This window comes from Cyanistes caeruleus, chromosome 12, assembly GCF_971803275.1.
Source record: "Cyanistes caeruleus chromosome 12, bCyaCae1.hap1.1, whole genome shotgun sequence".
Taxonomy (NCBI): domain Eukaryota; kingdom Metazoa; phylum Chordata; class Aves; order Passeriformes; family Paridae; genus Cyanistes; species Cyanistes caeruleus.
Genome location: NC_141712.1, coordinates 20745382 through 20761868, shown reverse-complemented (window position 1 = coordinate 20761868; position 16487 = coordinate 20745382). Strand labels below are relative to the sequence as shown.

The window sequence follows — 16487 nt, the reverse complement described above, 5'->3', positions numbered from 1 at the left end:
GGGGCTCAGCGCTTTCCACGCAGGAGAACTCGCCGGTGCTGCGGGAGGGATCCGAGCTGCCGGGGCACACGGTGGGGCCGTGCCCGGAGCCCGTCCGGGCCGGCCGGGGCTTGTGGCACCCCGGGCTGTCTGACTCAGTGCGAGGCCTTGCTTTGCCAAACTCGCAGCGAGCAACACGCCGGGCTCGGAGCACGGCGAGCCCTCGGTTCCCGAGGCTTCTTTGCCTCACTCCTGTTGTGAATGGTGACCGAGGAGCCCCGGCCATGTCGGCACTGGCTGGAAGCTGGAGATGTTGCGTTTCGTGTTCCACGCTTGGTTTTGCTGTTCAGTTCTGCTTCTGCTTTTAGGAATGAACTCTTGTCTCTTGTCTGTGTCTCCATTTCATAAAAAAGCAGGACTCGGAGTGAGCTGATTTTTTTTTTTCCCCACTGGCAGCTTTTTGTTTTTATGATGTTGCAACAGCATTTTCTCAGACTTAAACCTGCAGATTGTCCAGTTTGAGGGTTGGGTTTGGATGGGGGAGGAAATCTTTAGAAAAAGCCCCAGAGCAAAAAACCCTTTTGGCTTAATTTCTTCCTTCGTGTGTGGTAGGCAACCTGATAAGATGATTTTATTTTCCACTCGTGTTTTAGTGGACTCGGTCCCCCCAAACGCTCGTGAACAAAGCGTAGCGTGGCGTCGTGCCGCGTTCTTCCGCTGCTCAGCAGAGCAGACAAATGCATTTCTCTGGGGTCAGTGAGACTCGTCGTGTTAATCAATACTGTACCAGCAGTGTTCCCTTTCCAGGGAACCAGATGGGCTGCTTACAACTGGTGCTGATTATTTTAACTGTGTAATTGTAACATGGCTGTGTGATGACAGTGTTTCCTGCAGATACTTCAAAGGAAGGTTCCTGACGAGTGTGTCTTTACAGCGTTTAATCTGTCCTCTTTGTCTTTATGTTGTGGCTTTTGGACATGTGTTTGAAGTACTAAGAGGTTGTTTTTTTTTTATTCCTTACCTCCAGCTTTTCTATACATTAAAAGGAGGCAGTGCTCTGGAATGATGAAGTGTCTCCAGTGTGGGAATAAACCCAGAGTTTTAGTGGCTCCCACAGTGGTCGGTTGGTTTCAGTGAGTTTTAGATCCAGGCAGTGACTAAGCCAAAAGCTGGGAAGAGATTTAAGTGGCTGTGAGGAAATGGCAAGATTTTTTTAAAATAGCGCATGTGGCTTTGTTTTGGGGAAAATATGTTGTGTGGTGACTTGAGTCTTAACTGGGACAGGCTAATTACTCGGTGAAGAAATCCTTCTCCGAGGGAAGGAAAGGCACAGGGCTGGAGCTGGTTAATTACATTTTGTAAAATTATGGAGTGACGGCTTTCTGAGGAGGTCTGCCCCTCTTCCTGCCCTGTACCTGAATTTCAGGCTCAGCAGTTGCCTTACGGATTGAAATTCCTCCTGGGTATTAAGATTTAATGGTGGTAGACCCAGAGCAAGTAGTGGCAGGTACTGCTGCTTTTCAGTACAGCAAAGCAAATAATACTGGAAAATATTTACATGGGGGTTGTTATTCTCCTCGTATTTCCTTGATGAGCTCTAGTAAAGGTGCTTGTGTGCTCCCTCCATCGCCGGGGAGAATTCCCTGTATTTCGGTTGTAAAAGGCTGCAGAGAGGAACCGGTGTCTCCATAGCAAAGATTCCAGTGTTTCGTGATCAGCTCACATATATTTTTACCCCATCTAATTTAAACCAGTCTGCACGACACTCACAGGAATGATTTGTATGCAGCTTTTAAATATTTTCCTCCTTCCTGCGTGAGGGATTAGCGGCACAGAGCTGCTTTTTCGGAAGGTTCTCAGCCAAGTGTTACGTAATTTGTGTGCCACCGATGCACGGCCATAAAAAATACTCCCATCAATGTTAAGGGAAAGCTTGTGTAGGCAATTATTTGAAATCACAAGCGTCCTAAGCAGGTTTGTGCAGCCTTAAAATCTGGGCAAAACGCTGCCTTTGGAATCCTGCTGGGAAGGGGGGGTGGGAAGCTGTCAGCGCCCGTGGTCTGGAGGCTGGTTTTGAGCACATTCTACTCCACTTTTTAAGCTTTCCTCTGTGAGAACTGGTGTTTTCTGGTGTGTTTTTCTCAGGCGACTGTTGGGTATTTAAAAATCTTAATTTCTCTGAGTCTGGGTGGCGGTGCTTCAGCTGAGGCTGCTTATGGGTGATGCCAATTTGTAATCTTCTACAAGAATATGGGGGGAAAAAAAAGTAAAAAGAAGCTTAAATGCTAATAACAGTGAAAAATCTGCTCGGTGTGGAGCACATGTGAAGAAAGAGGGTGCACGTCGGGCTGTGGAGTCTCTGTCAGCTGAGCTGGGGGCTTTTAAAAATCTGCTCTAATTTTTATGCTGCATGTGGAATGGCTAATCCCATAAAAGCCTCGCACCTTTTGACAGATGAAACGCTGCTGTTCTTCACTTATTTGAGCAAAATATTTTTATAGATGGTATTAGCTCTGTGGCTCTGAGGGTAATGCAGTCCTTACACGAGAAAGATCTTGCTTTGATCTGACAGCTTTCAAGATCCATTTCCAATCTTGGAGTTCCATTAAGTCTGTTTGTAATGGTGCCCTCAGACTCTTTTTCTATTTATGTGACTCTTTGGGGTGTTAATGTTGCTCTGTATTTGGGTTCTCTCTAATAAACTGAAGGAATAATTGGGGTCAGGAAAGGAAATAATCATGTTAGAAGGTGCAGTTAATTATATCAGGTATTTTGGGCTCCAGAATTCTTTGTCTTGGTTCTAATGTTTTAAGTTGTAGGATATAGTGAAATTATCAAATCATCAAAGTAGGACAGTGGGGCAGGGTGATGTGTGATGGTTAATTCTGGGAGTGTGAATTGAAGTGTGGCTGTGGGCTTGATGTCCGTGAGGGCTGTGGAGGATAGGAGGGATGGTTTCTCTGGTGAGCAGCCCTTTCCCTCTTCCGTGGGGGAAGAGGTGGTCTTCTGTGTCCATCCAACGGGATCTACATGGTCCTGTGCCCATCCATGGTTTAAATGATCTTGTGTCCATCCTACATGACCTACGTGGTGTTGTCCCCATCCAGTGGGACCTTTGTGGTCCTGTGTCCATTCAATGTGATGGATTTGGTTCTGTGTCTATCCAGTGGGGTCTTTGTGGTCCTGTGTCCAACAAGGTCTGTTTGGTCCCGTGTCCATCCAGCATGGTTGTGTGTACACCCAGTGGGATCTCCGTGGTCATGTGTCTATCCAAGGTGATCCATGGGGACCCCTGTCCCTGGAGCTCCCACGGGAGCCCCGTGCTCAGCAGCCTCCCCGCTCCCTCTGCTCCTCCTCCCTTGGGGCCCTGCCGGCGTCTGGCCAGACCTCACGTCTGAGAAACCATCCTGGCTTTTCCTGCCCTCTCAGCGCTGGCTGGGAAAGCGTGAGCTCCCAAGGAGCGCAGCTGAATCCCCGGTCTCCTCGCTGTCCCTCCCGTTCTCCGGAGCTGCGGGCACGGCGCGCGGCTCGTTGCCGTGTGGCTGCTGTGAGCAGGGGCTGGATTTGCAGCCTGGGAAGGCCGAGGGATTGGGAGACACTTCCTCACGGTAACCCCACGGCGGGCGGGTGGCAGCGCCGGGGAGGGAATTGGCTGCTGGAGTCAGAAGAAAGTGATGTTTTTTTCTAGGTCAGGGTTGAAGGCACTGTCAGGGTGGTGATGTGCAGCATATATTACTGTCTGCATTGTCCCTGCCATATGGATGTGTGCACACTGCCCTTGGCATTCAGGCATTGAATTATTTATCCTCTCCAAATCTGGAGGCAGCCTTTCTTCCCCTGTCTCGAAGAAAACCAAACTTATCCGATGAGTGTTTTTAAAATAAACCTTCTGCTGTGAATTACTGCGGTGGCAGGAGCAGGGTATTGATTGTATGTTGCGTTTGGATTCGGAAACCAAGGGTTGCAACACTGGATATCTTGTGGAAACACTGAAATATTTATTTTGCTGTTAGGTGCGAGTGTGTCTGTGCCGGTGCTGGGTTTGTATGTGGCTGAAGTGCCATGTAATGAAATTTCCGGACTTGGAGAATGGAAAGGGTAGAAAACTTTGTAGTATGTGTAAAAGCAGCTGTGTGTGAGGGGATGGGTGTTTTTCCAGGGAGAGGGCACGTCCTTCCTTTCCTCTTGTGCTGTGTTGGATTTGCTGTGAGAGGAATGTTAAGGTGATCCTTGTTTGGATGATGGGCTTTGGGTCCATGGGCTGTCACGATGGGCTGGTTCCAGGCTTGGGAAGCAAAGGCTGGAGGGAGATGGCTCTGTAATTATTTTCAAGAGACTGACAGCTTTGCAGGATAGAAAAGGTCTAGAATAATTTACCTTTAGAACAGCATAAAGCTGCTAAAACTGTGTCACAGGCATGGGGAAGAATCAGAGTCATGAAGGGAGATGTTACCATCTAAAAAATTCACCACAATCCGAAGGCAGTGTGTCCCTGAAGGCTCGGCAGCCAGAGGCTGGGCTTGGAAATACAGCACTGCCCTCAATATCGGGATGTGAAATGAAAGGATGTGTAATTAGGAACTCAAAAAAAAAAAAAAAAATAGGCATTAAATAGCTTTAGAGGTGAATGGAAGCTTCATTATTAAGCACCAACTGCTTAGCTGCAGTTCATGGTGCCTCTTCCTTTCAAATCATGCACACATGAAAGTGCTCCCCGCCCCCAGCCAGGGCCTTATCGGCTTATCTGGGCAGGAGTTCAGAGCCATAAAAACTATATCCTGCTTACACCTTCCAGCCGATCCTGTGACCTGTGCTGTGTAAACAAGTTGTACCAGGAGCTCCAAATGACTGGTAAGTGGCTGGGTTTCTGCAGGCTGGTTAGGTCCAGGAGGAGCCAAGATAAAGTTCCAAGAAGTTCCCCTTTGGGAATGGTCTCCTGATAGCTGCTCCAGGGAGGAGGTGGCGGGGCTGAGATCCTGCTGACTGTGGCAGTGACTGTATCCCATGGAAAGCACTTTGGGATAGACTTTACACTCCGGGGCTGGTGTTTTCCACGTTCTGCAGGAGGATGGCTGTGGCAGATTGTGAAATGTCAGCGTTGTGGTAACAGCACCGACCGGCGCTCCGCGGTTGCGTCAGGCCTTGGATGTGCTGGAGATGTAAGCCTGTCTATAAATATATCCATATATCTTTGGATGGATGAGATTAGCCGTGGCGATGCTGGGAAGAGATGTAGGTAATGCGGGGAAGGGGTGTGTGTGGGGGGCACACAAACATCCTGCTCCTGCCTGTGCTCTGGGGGTTTAAATACCACCGGGCGCTCCGGTTACGGCGCTTGGCCGCTGCCCACCCCGAGCTGTCTCCGTGGTTTCATCTTGCAGCTCGGCACAGGCAGATCCATTTATCCAAGCTGGGCTGTAACGAGCGAGTTCAGGGATTTAGTGTGTGAAACTTCACCTTTCTCAGCAGCCCAAGGGTCGGGTGCACGGGTTTGAAGATGAAAACCTGTTCTCCTTGAATGTTGATCTTTTTTTATTCGTGTGGTTTCTTGTCCCCACATATGGGGAATTTGCTGGGTTTGGGAATTAGGCTGGCTGGTGGCTGCTCTGGTTTCCCTCCTCGCCGTGGCCTGTCCTGGCACATGCTGGGGTCCTGCGTGGTAGCTCTACAATGCTCTGAGCATTGTATGTTGTTCCTCATTTTCCCAGCAGCCTGGAAGGTTTCTGGCTCTCCCAGGAGATCAGAGGTGCCCTGTGTTACTCAGCTGCTCCACGGTGAATTCAGTTCTCTTCCCCTGTGATCAGCACTGGCACTGGGGTGTTAAACTGGTTCTGTGGTGAGAGACAAGTTCCTCGGAGTTACTCCAGGGGGGAAGGGATCAGACAAGAAGTCAGTTCATGGCTCTTTCCCGGTGTGCTGAGTAGAGCTCCTTGGCTGGGGAGCTGGAGGCTGTAGTCTTAAAATGCTGCATTTAATTTCCTCCTGCAGTGTGTTCTGTCTGCGAGCTTCCCCTGCTTCACCCACCAGGAAAGTTTCGTCTCCCTCCTGTCCATCCCTCCCCTTTCCCAGGAGCCCCATCTGATGGAGGCTCTACTCTTGCCTTGGTCCTCCCCATCCAAGATTCTTGTCTCTAATTTTAGCCTGTCTGCCTTTTGAGGTCCCCTCCTGTCTGTTCCTGCCTTTCTCCATCTCTCTGAGTTGTTCCTGCGTCTCCCTCGGGAGAGCTGGACCTTATTTTTGCATGGTGGGGAGCAAGTGCTTGGGAGAGGAGTGAAGTTGTGGGTGTGTTGAGGTGAAGGCTCCTGGGGCCTGGGGAATGCTGGCAGGGATGTTTGGGGTGCTGTGCCCTGTGCTCACAGGGAGCAGCTCCTTCCCTCTCCTGCATCTGCCTTGCTGTCCTTGCTTGGATCTGCTCTTGGAGTCTCTTTTGTGGATTTATCCTGTATTTGTGAGTGGGGCTCTCTCCCATGAGGTTAGTGGTAGTGGGAGTGCTGCCCAGCAGCCTGGTGTCCCTGAATCTCTGCCCTTTTCCCTGCAGGAAAGCTTCAGGCTGCCTGGTTTTCCCTGGAATCTCACTCCATGTTAGCATGCATTTGCTTGTGTTTACAGAGAAAATGACTTTTCTAACAGGCATCTGACACAGTCAGGTGTCCTCAAAGGGATGTGGAGCCCATCAGGGAGAGCAGGGAGCCTGGTCCTGGAGCCTGGGCGTCCAGGAAGGCTGCTCATCCTGGTGGGATCCACCTGCTCGGAGCCCTGGGAGCACGGTGTGTGCAGCATAATCTGATTTGTGCTTGGAATATAAATCCTGGCTGTTGCAGACATGCAGCCTGGGGTTTTACAAGTTCTTTTGTGAAAACAGCATTCAGCCTCTCCACTGCTGCAGCAAGGAGCTTCCCTGGAAACCCAATCCCAGCAATTAGTGAGGTTTGCAGAGGATCCTAGCAACTGCTGCTGGGGTTCCATTGGCAGGGGTTAGGTTTTGTTTTTTAGGCTGTTTTTAGTCGCATTCTGAGCATTGTATGGAGATACATAAACTAAAGCACCAGAAGTTCCACCTCAACACGAGGAAGAACTTTCCATGGAGGGTGGCAGAGCTCCCACCCAGGGAGGGTGTGGGGTGTCCCCCTCTGGAACCATTCCAAAGCCATGGATGTGTTCCTGTGTCACCTGCTCCAGGTGACTGTGCCTTGGCAGGGGGTGGCACCGGATGATCTCCAGAGCTTCCAACCCTCCTCTGCCTGCATATCCTAAGGAGGGAAAGGTGGAGGGGGCCGTGGAGCTGAAGTGATGATGGGAGCACCGAGGCTCGGCAGGAAGCTGATCCTCGGGGAAACCGGAGCGGGGCTGGAATACATTGGGTGGTGTGTGACTTTGGTGTTCGTGGGTAACCTGAGCTCACCTGTGAGGAGTTTTGTTACCCAGATACTCTCTGACCTGACTTGCTTTTGTCAGCAGTGGCTGTGGCTGATTCGGGAGCGATGCTTTCCACGAGGGTGGTTATGTAAAACCTTAATGCGCTGCGTTCTTCCAGCTCGGCTTTACAACGTGCGCAGGGCTCCGAGTGGAACTTCAAAGGAGGGAGTTTGCTTTATGGTTGAACCTATGAGCAGTTTTATGTGCAGGGTGGAGTGAACTCGTGGAGAAGATTGCAGTTTTCCCACTGTCATAAAAAGTTACGATCCTCATGATCCAAGCATTGTTCCGTAGGCAGAGGCAGGAGGCAGATGCAGAGGTCAGTGGGAGCGTGCACGGAGCGAGCTCAGATGTGCCAGCACAGTGAATGCCCTGCTCTGTGCTCCCAGCTCTCCCAAACGCCTTCAAAAAGTGCCTTGTGCTCTTTCTGGGGCTTCCTAAGAAACCTGCACCTGTGTTACTCGCAGAACAGGCAGAGCATTTCCATGGGAAAGGAACTTGGCAGGGCGGCCGTGGAAGGCGGCTGAGGGGGGGCTGTTTTCCAGGGCAGTATTTTAGACCCTTCTGAAAACGTGGCAGAGACTGTGAGTCAGTTTATAACCTCCTTCCTTTCTCTGGGCTTTTCTTTGGGGTACAAGCCAAGGGAGTTAAAAAAATAACGAAGTGGCTGCATCTTGACGAGCCTCATTCCAATTAACTTCCCTCATGCTCCAGAAGATGTATTCCCTAAACTGAGATACATTCCCTAAAAAAGGACTATTTAGGCTAAGTGGTGATGGTGGGAGAGTATGATCAGCTTTTACTGCCTCAGTTGTGGGCTTTTCTAAAAGTATTTCAGTGGCCTGTGCTGTCTTTAAGCCCTGGTGGGGTATAAAATTCTCCCAGCTGTGGAGAACCACCCCAAATTCTGTGGTATAAAACACCTTCCAGTTCTCAGTAAGTTATAGCTGATTAAAATAAGTCACTATTCCAGTTTCAGTCAGATCTCTCTAAATATAAACTTAACCTCTCGTTTCAACCATTTTCTGCTGGGATGGGGAGGCATAAATGTGATCTTTGTTTGCAGCCAGGAAAAATAAAGGTTTATAACATTCAGAAATGTGTATTTTAGATCTTTTGAAAACCTGTTCTTTAAAGTATGTTGCTGCTTGGAGGTGGGCAAATACCTTGGGTGAGGTGGGTCATTTCCCATTCTCTCAGCTTGAAGAATTATATTCTTATGAACAGACTAAAACTTAGGGGGGGCAGAAAAAGACTCTGATCCTTCCCTTTGGGTGATCCATTAGCTGCTCCAGCTGCCTTTTATTTATTTTTCTAGACACATGTGTGAATGTAAACATTTTATCTGGAATGGCCTTGCAAATGTTCCCGCATTAACATATATTGTCATGGAGAATAATTTTCATTTAACTGTAATTTGCTTTATATTTTCCTGCCTGGTTGCCATGGAAACTCAGACGGATGTGGCAGGGACTCCTCACAGGAGCCAGGTTATGGATTGCCTCTCTAATGGACCTCTGTTAATCACACTGCAGCCTGCACTGGAGGAACCAGGGCTCTTTGCAGGAGACACTTTATTTAGATAAACTGCGAGATGCCTGTGGTACCATAGCTTAATATTCAGAGTTACCAAGGGTGTTTTTCTCTTCTCCAGAAGTTTTTTTGTCATAAGAACTATGTATTACGATCCTGGAATTGAGATATATTTATTTAAATTTAATGTCGGGTAGACTTGATTTTCAATTTTCATTTCATTTGCTATAATGGCTTAACTGGTAATATTCTTTCCTGAATTCAGTTTAAGATCTGAAACGTTTGAAACAGAGCAGCAAAACATTTGTTATCCTTATCCCCGCACAAAAAGTTGACTTGCTTTTCATAATAATGTGTCTGTGCTTTTGTGTTTCCTTTTGGCTGCCAGCAAGTAGAAAGGGGACAGAGATGGATTATACTAAATTCATTACCTGTGGATTTTGGGTCTGTTTTGCACCTCTTGGTTTTGGCTGCCTTGTCCGTGTCTGTGTGAGCTGAGCCCACGCAGCTTGCCCGGAGGAGGGAAGGGATGTGGGACAGGGTCTGGAGCACCAGGAGGGGCTGAGGGAGCTTGAGGGGCTCAGCCTGGGGAAGAAGAAGCTTCAGGGGGAACCCCCTAGCTCTGGAGGTGCTAGAAAATGTGACCCTTGGTTTAGTGATGGCATTGGCAGAGCTGGGCTTGATGACCTCAGAGGCTTTTCCAAACTAAACTACTCTATCATCTCCAGGATTACCAGCGCTCAGATTCCTGATGTTTCAGGATGCTGATCTCTGCCTTTTTGTCTGTGGCTTGCTGGATCCTTGGAAGGAGCTGCCTTCTAACTACTGAGATAAGAATCATGGTGCCATGTGTTCAAAATGAACTCACCAATTAACAAATGATTCATTTTTGGTTAATGCAGGGATGAGCTCAAGGAGAGAACATCAACCCCCCCAGGATTCTTTGCTCTGGGTACTTCGATGGCAGAAACCTCAAATTGTAACTTAGAGACATGGAGTTTCATTTGTCTCCTGAATCAGACCCCTCAAAATGGATTTCTGGGTGGGTTTTAAAGGGAAGTTGGTTTGGCCCTTCCTCTGCTGCTGGTTGTGGTCAGACGCCCATGGCCGGTTACGTAAGGCCGGATTACTCCAGCACGTGGATGCTTCCCCATGCATATGGTCTCACAGTTATTTCTTGGTTCTTTACAGGAGGAATTGGGTAACATTTTGTTCTGTAATGCAGGATGAAGAAACCCAGCATGTTTTTCTGTAATGGCGTATAAACAAGTAGCGTAACATCCTATTTCAGGCGTTTGGAGGAGGAAGGGCTCAGGAGGGGAGGCAGGGCTGGAGCAAAGCTTTATTTTCCTAGACCTACACAGCAGATTTTAGTAGCTCTGCCTTTGGTGGATGCTGTGAGTGTTACAAACGAGCTGGTTTTTGAGGTGTGTAAGCTCAATTCGGTGCGTGCTGTGGGTGTGGAGGAGCCTTGGTTGTAGGGGTTACCCAGGTCCCCTCTGCATTTCTGTGTCTTTCACTGTGGTTCACAGTCTGAGGCCAATCTAATTTTAATAAAAGTCTGAAAAATGCCTTGGCTCTACTCAGGACTTTTAGGTCTTGTGTAGACTTTTTGCACTTTTCCTTTATTTTTATTTTTGCTCTCTTTTTTGTCTGTCATCCCATGAATACTCAGAATTGAGCATTTGTGTTCTCCAGTGACACGTTTGGGATTCCCAAATGCTCCTCTGCAGGTGGGTAGCTGAGGCCATCTGCATCCAGGCAGTGCCATCTCTGAGCTCTTGGATGGGACAGTCAGAATATGTGTCAATTTAGGAAATAATAAACTCTCTAATTATTGATTACTCTCTAATTCATAGTCTTGCTTACATTTTATTCCATTTTTTGGACTCCTGGATCTGAGGCTGTGATCCCTGCACACCTGCCAGGTGTTTTTCCCAAAGGTGTGTCCCTGAAGGGTTGGTGATGAATGGCACTGTTGTAGGTGCTAATGTGGCTAAGTCACCTTTTGTGACCTGGGAGTGGACTCCTGCACCTGATAATTGGGTTAAACATTGGCTCATGGCAGCCAGGAGAGCAGAGAGGCTTTGGTGGCCATTGAGGTGTTTGGCTGCCTTGGAAGCTTCACTTTGAGGATGCTCTTCATCAGGAATTGGAGTGTCAGGACAAGGGGAATGGCTTCACGCTGTCAGAGGGCAGGGACAGATGGGATATCAGGGAGAAATCCTTCCCTGGGAGGATGAGGAGATCCTGGCACAGGTGCCCAGAGCAGCTGTGGCTGCCCCTGCATCCCTGGAAGTGTCCAAGGCCAAGCTGGACAGGGCTTGGAACAACCTGGGATAGTGAAAGGAGTCCCTGCCCATGGCAGGGAGATGGAACTGGGTGAGCTTTAAGATCCCTTCCAACCCAAAGCATTCCATGATATTTTTCAGGTTCACTCACTTGGGTTCAGACAGCAGCTAATGCTGCTTTACCAGTACTCATAGAAAAGTGTTAGTTGCAGATAAAACATTACAAAGCCAAACTGTTCTGCTCCTTTCAGTCCTGTGGACATCTGGGTTGACTTTGAGCCCCTCATCCATGCCATGTTGTGCTGTGAGCACGGCTTTGCATTTATCTCTGTTAATTGTGCCAAAGATCTGGGAGCAAAGAGCACTTTTAATGCCCTGCTGTTCCCCAAAAATGGTGCAGATTGGGATGAGCTGTGGGGGGGTGGGGAGTTAGAGGAGCTGCCTTGTGTGCAGTCGTGGGAAGAAGGATTTCTTCAGGGAATGGGTGAATTGTTTCCTTCTGCTCTGAGCAGCCTCTTAATGAGCTGCCCTCTCCAGGGTGCGGAGAGATGAACCTCCCATGGCTAACTCCAGCCTGGGAGGCTTCCACCACATCGCTGCCTTCGGATCCTTGGAGCTAAAAATACATCCGTGCTGCACAGCAGACTCCAGGCACGTTAATCTGTTCCCTTTAGGAAGGAGATGTGTGGTACTGGATGAACTGCTGTGGAAATTTTATTTTTGCTGTGCAGCGTTACCAGTTTTCTCCTTCCAATGGAAAAATGTCGTGGAAATCATTGTTCTGGTTGGAATTCCCTCTCTGACAACAATAGCAGCAGTGGGGTGGGGTGCTTTGGAATTGTTTAGTGAGGAAAAGTTTTGGAGGAGCGAGCTCTCCCAGGCTGCGCTGGCTCCACCGCGTGAATGCTCTGCAGGAGCGTTCCCACCGCTGGCTTCTGGGATGCTCCTGACCACTCCTGGCTCTTCCAGCACAGCTCTGTCAGAATGCTGTGTGTCCCCCATTCAGCTGGGCTCCTTTGGCTGTAATTTAGCACGTTTTCCCGGGATGAGGAGGAATGAGAGCCTGCCAGGCTAACAGCTCCGAGCGCTCCTGGAGCCATCGGTACCTGTGAGCGCAGTGATTCATCCCCAGGGCAGACACAGCTCGTGCCCTCCCCAGAGCTCCAGCCACGCTCACACCGTGTGCTCCAGCCCTCCTGGCTGCAGGCTCAGCCGGGATGCTGCTCTTTCCTGCCAGCCTTTCTTCCCAGGGAACTTGGGGAATATTTTAGGGCGGCAGTAGCGCGAGGGCCGCTTTAGACTCAGTGCTGAGGGGCTGGAGCTGCCATTTCTGCCTGGTGTTGAACAGCTCAGTGGCTGATTCTCTTCACGAGTTACAACTTGAATTGCTGCTGTTTGTGCCAGTGGGGCGTTTGAGGTCTGGGATCCAGGATGACTTGCAGCGAGGGTTGCGTAAGCGTGTGTAGCTCCGGTCTCAGCGCTTTGTTTTCTCCATGTTCCAAGACATGCAGCTTTTGCCTCTCCAGCTATTTAAGGTTCAGAGTGTATTTTCCTCCTTTGATGTTTGGCTTACCTTGACAGGCTGGGAGGGCTGGGCTTGTTCAGCCTGGAGAAGAGAAGGTTCTGGGCAGACCTTAGAACCCCTTCCAGTGCTAAAGGGGCTCAAGGAGAGCTGGAGAGGGAGTTTGGACAAGGGCCTGGAGTGGCAGAACAGGGAAGACTGGCTTCAAACTGAAAGAAGGAAAGATTCAGATTAGATATTAGGAGTAAATTTTTGGCTGTGAGAGTGAGCAGGCCCTGGCACAGGGTGCCCAGAGAAGCTGTGGCTGCTCCTGGATCCTTGTAAGCGTCCAAGGGCAGGCTGGATGGGGCTGGCACAATCTGGGACAGTGGAAGGTGTCCCTGCCGTGGCAGGGAGTGGCACTGGATGGGCTTTGAGGTCCCTTCCAACCCAAACCATCCCATGATGTTGACACAGGAGCTCACCTGCTCCACCAGCCTCTGTTTTCCTTGGATGTGCTGCTTCTGCTGCTGCTCATTAGCACAGGCTCTGTAACAAGCTGCTCAGACAGCCTAAACCATTTGTAAGGAAACTGTCTTTAAAATATGGATGGCATTAGAAGGACTCGGGCTTAAAATTAGAAACTGTTTATGATGCACAGTTGTAGTTGTTTACCTTGAACCATAATTATCTTATTTCCTGAGTTAAAAACGTCACGTCAGCTTGCTGAAGCAAGATTTGATGACAAAGGAATTGTTTTTAGCCACCAGCAGAGCAAAGAACACTTCAAAATGTGTGTCTAAATATGATTTTATAACCTAAAGTATACCACACTCAGGATTTTAAATTGTCTCTGGAAGTTGCGTGGGCTTATGGGTCGGCCATTTGGCCGGGGATCAAGGGACTGGGTTTAATCCTGACTCCGTCCTTTTGTCCTCTGAGCGTTTTCCTTGCCACCCCCTGCGCGCTTTGTTTGGCTGGGCCGTGTTGGAAGGGAGGGCCGTGCCCTTTCTCCGGGGGGCTGTGGTTGTTCTGGGGGGTGGGTTCGGGGTCCCTCCTGGGCACAGGAACAGCAGGAGCTTTCTGCTGATTTATGGACAAGCTCTGGAGTGGCCTCAGAGAGAAGCAGGGGCAGGAGCTGCATCCCTCGAGCCCCTCTGAGCGTTGGGGCAGCTCAACGGGCACAGACTGATATTTGACTTCCTTATTTTAGCATTATTACTGTATTTCCTTATTTCATTATTCAGCAATGCTCTCTGATCCCGTGTGGCTGGGGTGGCCTGTGCCCTCCTCACACCCTTTTCCAGACTGGATTTCTGTACCCTGAGCGAGACAGCAGCTGCTCCTTCCTTACCTGTGCCTGCTGCTGCCAGGATGCTCCTTTCTCGGCAGAATGGAAAGTGGGAGGGGAGCAGCTTCTTTAATGATGACAACTGCTACTTAAACCTGTTCAGGGCTTAGAATAGAAAGGAAAAAAGATCAGTGGAAGCTGTAGGTGCTTTCAATGTATGTGGGATTTTTAAGGAGTCTTTTTATTCTGACCTTAACTTGCCAGGCCCCAGACAATAGGGGAGGGATGCTGTGTGGAAATCAAGGAGGTGCTTCCCTTCAGCTCTTTCTTTGCTGTGTAATTTGAGGTGGTTGTAAGGCACTTGTAACTCAGGAATTGTAGACTTGAGCACATTCTACAATTGTATTTTTCACGTTGCTTTCTGGGGACCTCCTGGATTGTCCAGCCAGGTAACAGTGTCTGATCCTACATACCTGGCTGTGGGGCTGACACCTGCATGTTCCTAAAAAATCTGTATTTGAGTTGAAGTGTCTGGTTGTAACGTTTCTGTCAGCACAGAGAGTTTTCTTGGCTGGAGAGGTGATATTCAGCCTGCTCAGAATCCAACCAGAAGCCATTCCATGGATGTTTGCTGTTTTTTTTCCCCTCTGTGAGGGAGACTGTTCTTGAAGGCTGAGCAGTGACTTCCTTGACTCCTCCTTGGCTAATTAGTGTGCTTTAAAATGGGATGCTTGCATCCTTTTCACCAATCAGCATTGGGAAAGGAAAGGAAATGGTTCAGGTATTAATAGTAACCTGTATCCAATTTGCCACGGAATTACACGGATGCAAATGTCTGGGATTGCAAAGGTGACAAATGTGTCTGTCTGTCACTCTTTTCTTTTGAAAAATGGTATTATCTCGATGTGTTAAAGCTGAGCATGGAGTAAGAAATGTGGGTTCATTTTTAAATAAGGTGGAGCTCATTGTGGCCTGGTGGCATCATTCACCCTCCTGCTTCCCTAAGGAGGAGGTACTGAGGGAGCTGAGTGGGATTTTGTGGTGAAGTCACAGGGAGGGATTCAGTCTGGGGAGGGCAAGGATGTGTTTGTCCCACCTCTCACATATTTAGGAGGAATGGAGAGGAGGAGGAGCCTCAACTGTGACAGCAGATGTGAGCTCACTTTAAATTAGGTCTTTAATTCCAGAGAGCACCCACCCTTCTTGCCTTGCTGGGTCAGTGAAGTTCAGCATCTCAGAGCTTAATCCCCATTCCTGGAAGTGTCCAAGGCCAGGTTGGATGGGGCTTGGAGCAGCCTGGTATAGTTGAAGGTGTCCATGCCTCAGGGGCAGGAACAAGACAAAATTTGAGGTCTCTTCCAACACAAACCATTCCTTGATTCTGTGATGTTTCAGCACAGATCCTGACCTCCCCTAATTCACTGGAGATCTCCAAACAGTTTGGTCATTCCTGAATTCAGGCTTCTGCAAACCCCCAGTTCATAGGGACTGCACTGCCCATGTCAGACTTTCAATTAAAACACTTACAGGACAGTTTATTTTCCTAGGAATCACATCTTTCCTGCCCTTTGTGCTTATTGCAGTGGGACAAATTAAACCTTGGGCTCTTCAGCCCACACAAGTGTCTGTGTTTTTGAGGACAATATCAGCTTATTTTATATTTTTTATCACGTAGCACAGACAACACAAACTTTAAGAACTGTAGATCTCAGCATACATCTTATCTGTAGGGCAAAATAAAGGAACTTTAAGACCAAGAATATATCACCTACTTTCATTCTGAAAGCCACCTAATTAAATTTTACTTGATGCTACAATTTTGTCACCGTCAAACACGCTGAAAGGTGTTTTTTTTTTAGGACTAGTGGAATTCTCTTTGTGCTTTGGCTTTTCACTTGGGTAGCTGCTGCTGTTAGAGCACAGTTGGTTTGTGATTGCTGCAGGAATATTTGTAAACTGTAGTGGAAGGCAGGTCCTGGAGCTCACCCCAGTGCTGGGAATCTCTCTGAAAAGGGTGGGAACGTGCTCTGTGTGTGTGCCTGGCTGTGCTGGGAGCCCCTGATAGGCTGCAGAGGGTATTTATCTCAAATTCATGTGCATTTCTTGGAAACAACTCTTTATCCCACTTCAGATCTACAGAGCAGCACCTCTTCTTTCCCTCCTCTTTCTAGAGAGTCCTGAGCTGCATGGAGTGGTCTGAGGGTGCTTTTCCAGGCTTCTGAGGGAAATTGCCACAAATCTGATGAGATCCCTATTTGCTGTCCATCCCTTGAGAGGCTGGGAAAGCTTTCCTACTGTTCTGGCTGTCAGTGGGATGGGATAGGCAAAGCTCCAGAGACAGGATCTCTACACTGTTCCTTTAGAGGTGGCACGTTTTCTACCCCAGACTCCAGCAGAAGGAACCCATGGATATTTATGGAAGATATCTGTGGGGATTGTAATGCTGCTGCTTATGGGTTCTTCCCCCACTCCCCAG

At 48.8% G+C, this 16487-nt stretch overlaps 1 protein-coding gene across 2 annotated transcripts in view; it reads left to right on the top strand.

Moving 5' to 3' along the window:
- The window catches only part of ANKRD11 (ankyrin repeat domain 11), a 127835-nt gene that overhangs the window by 2059 nt on the left and 109289 nt on the right, over window positions 1–16487 (top strand). The window contains exon 1 of one of the 2 annotated variants that reach the window (XM_023934453.2): window positions 4800–4830. The exons of the other annotated variant lie outside the window; for it this stretch is intronic. The gene's annotated coding sequence lies outside the window, so the exon portion shown is untranslated. Of the gene's footprint in view, window positions 1–4799; window positions 4831–16487 lie in introns of those variants that run through there. 2 annotated transcript variants of the gene reach the window in all.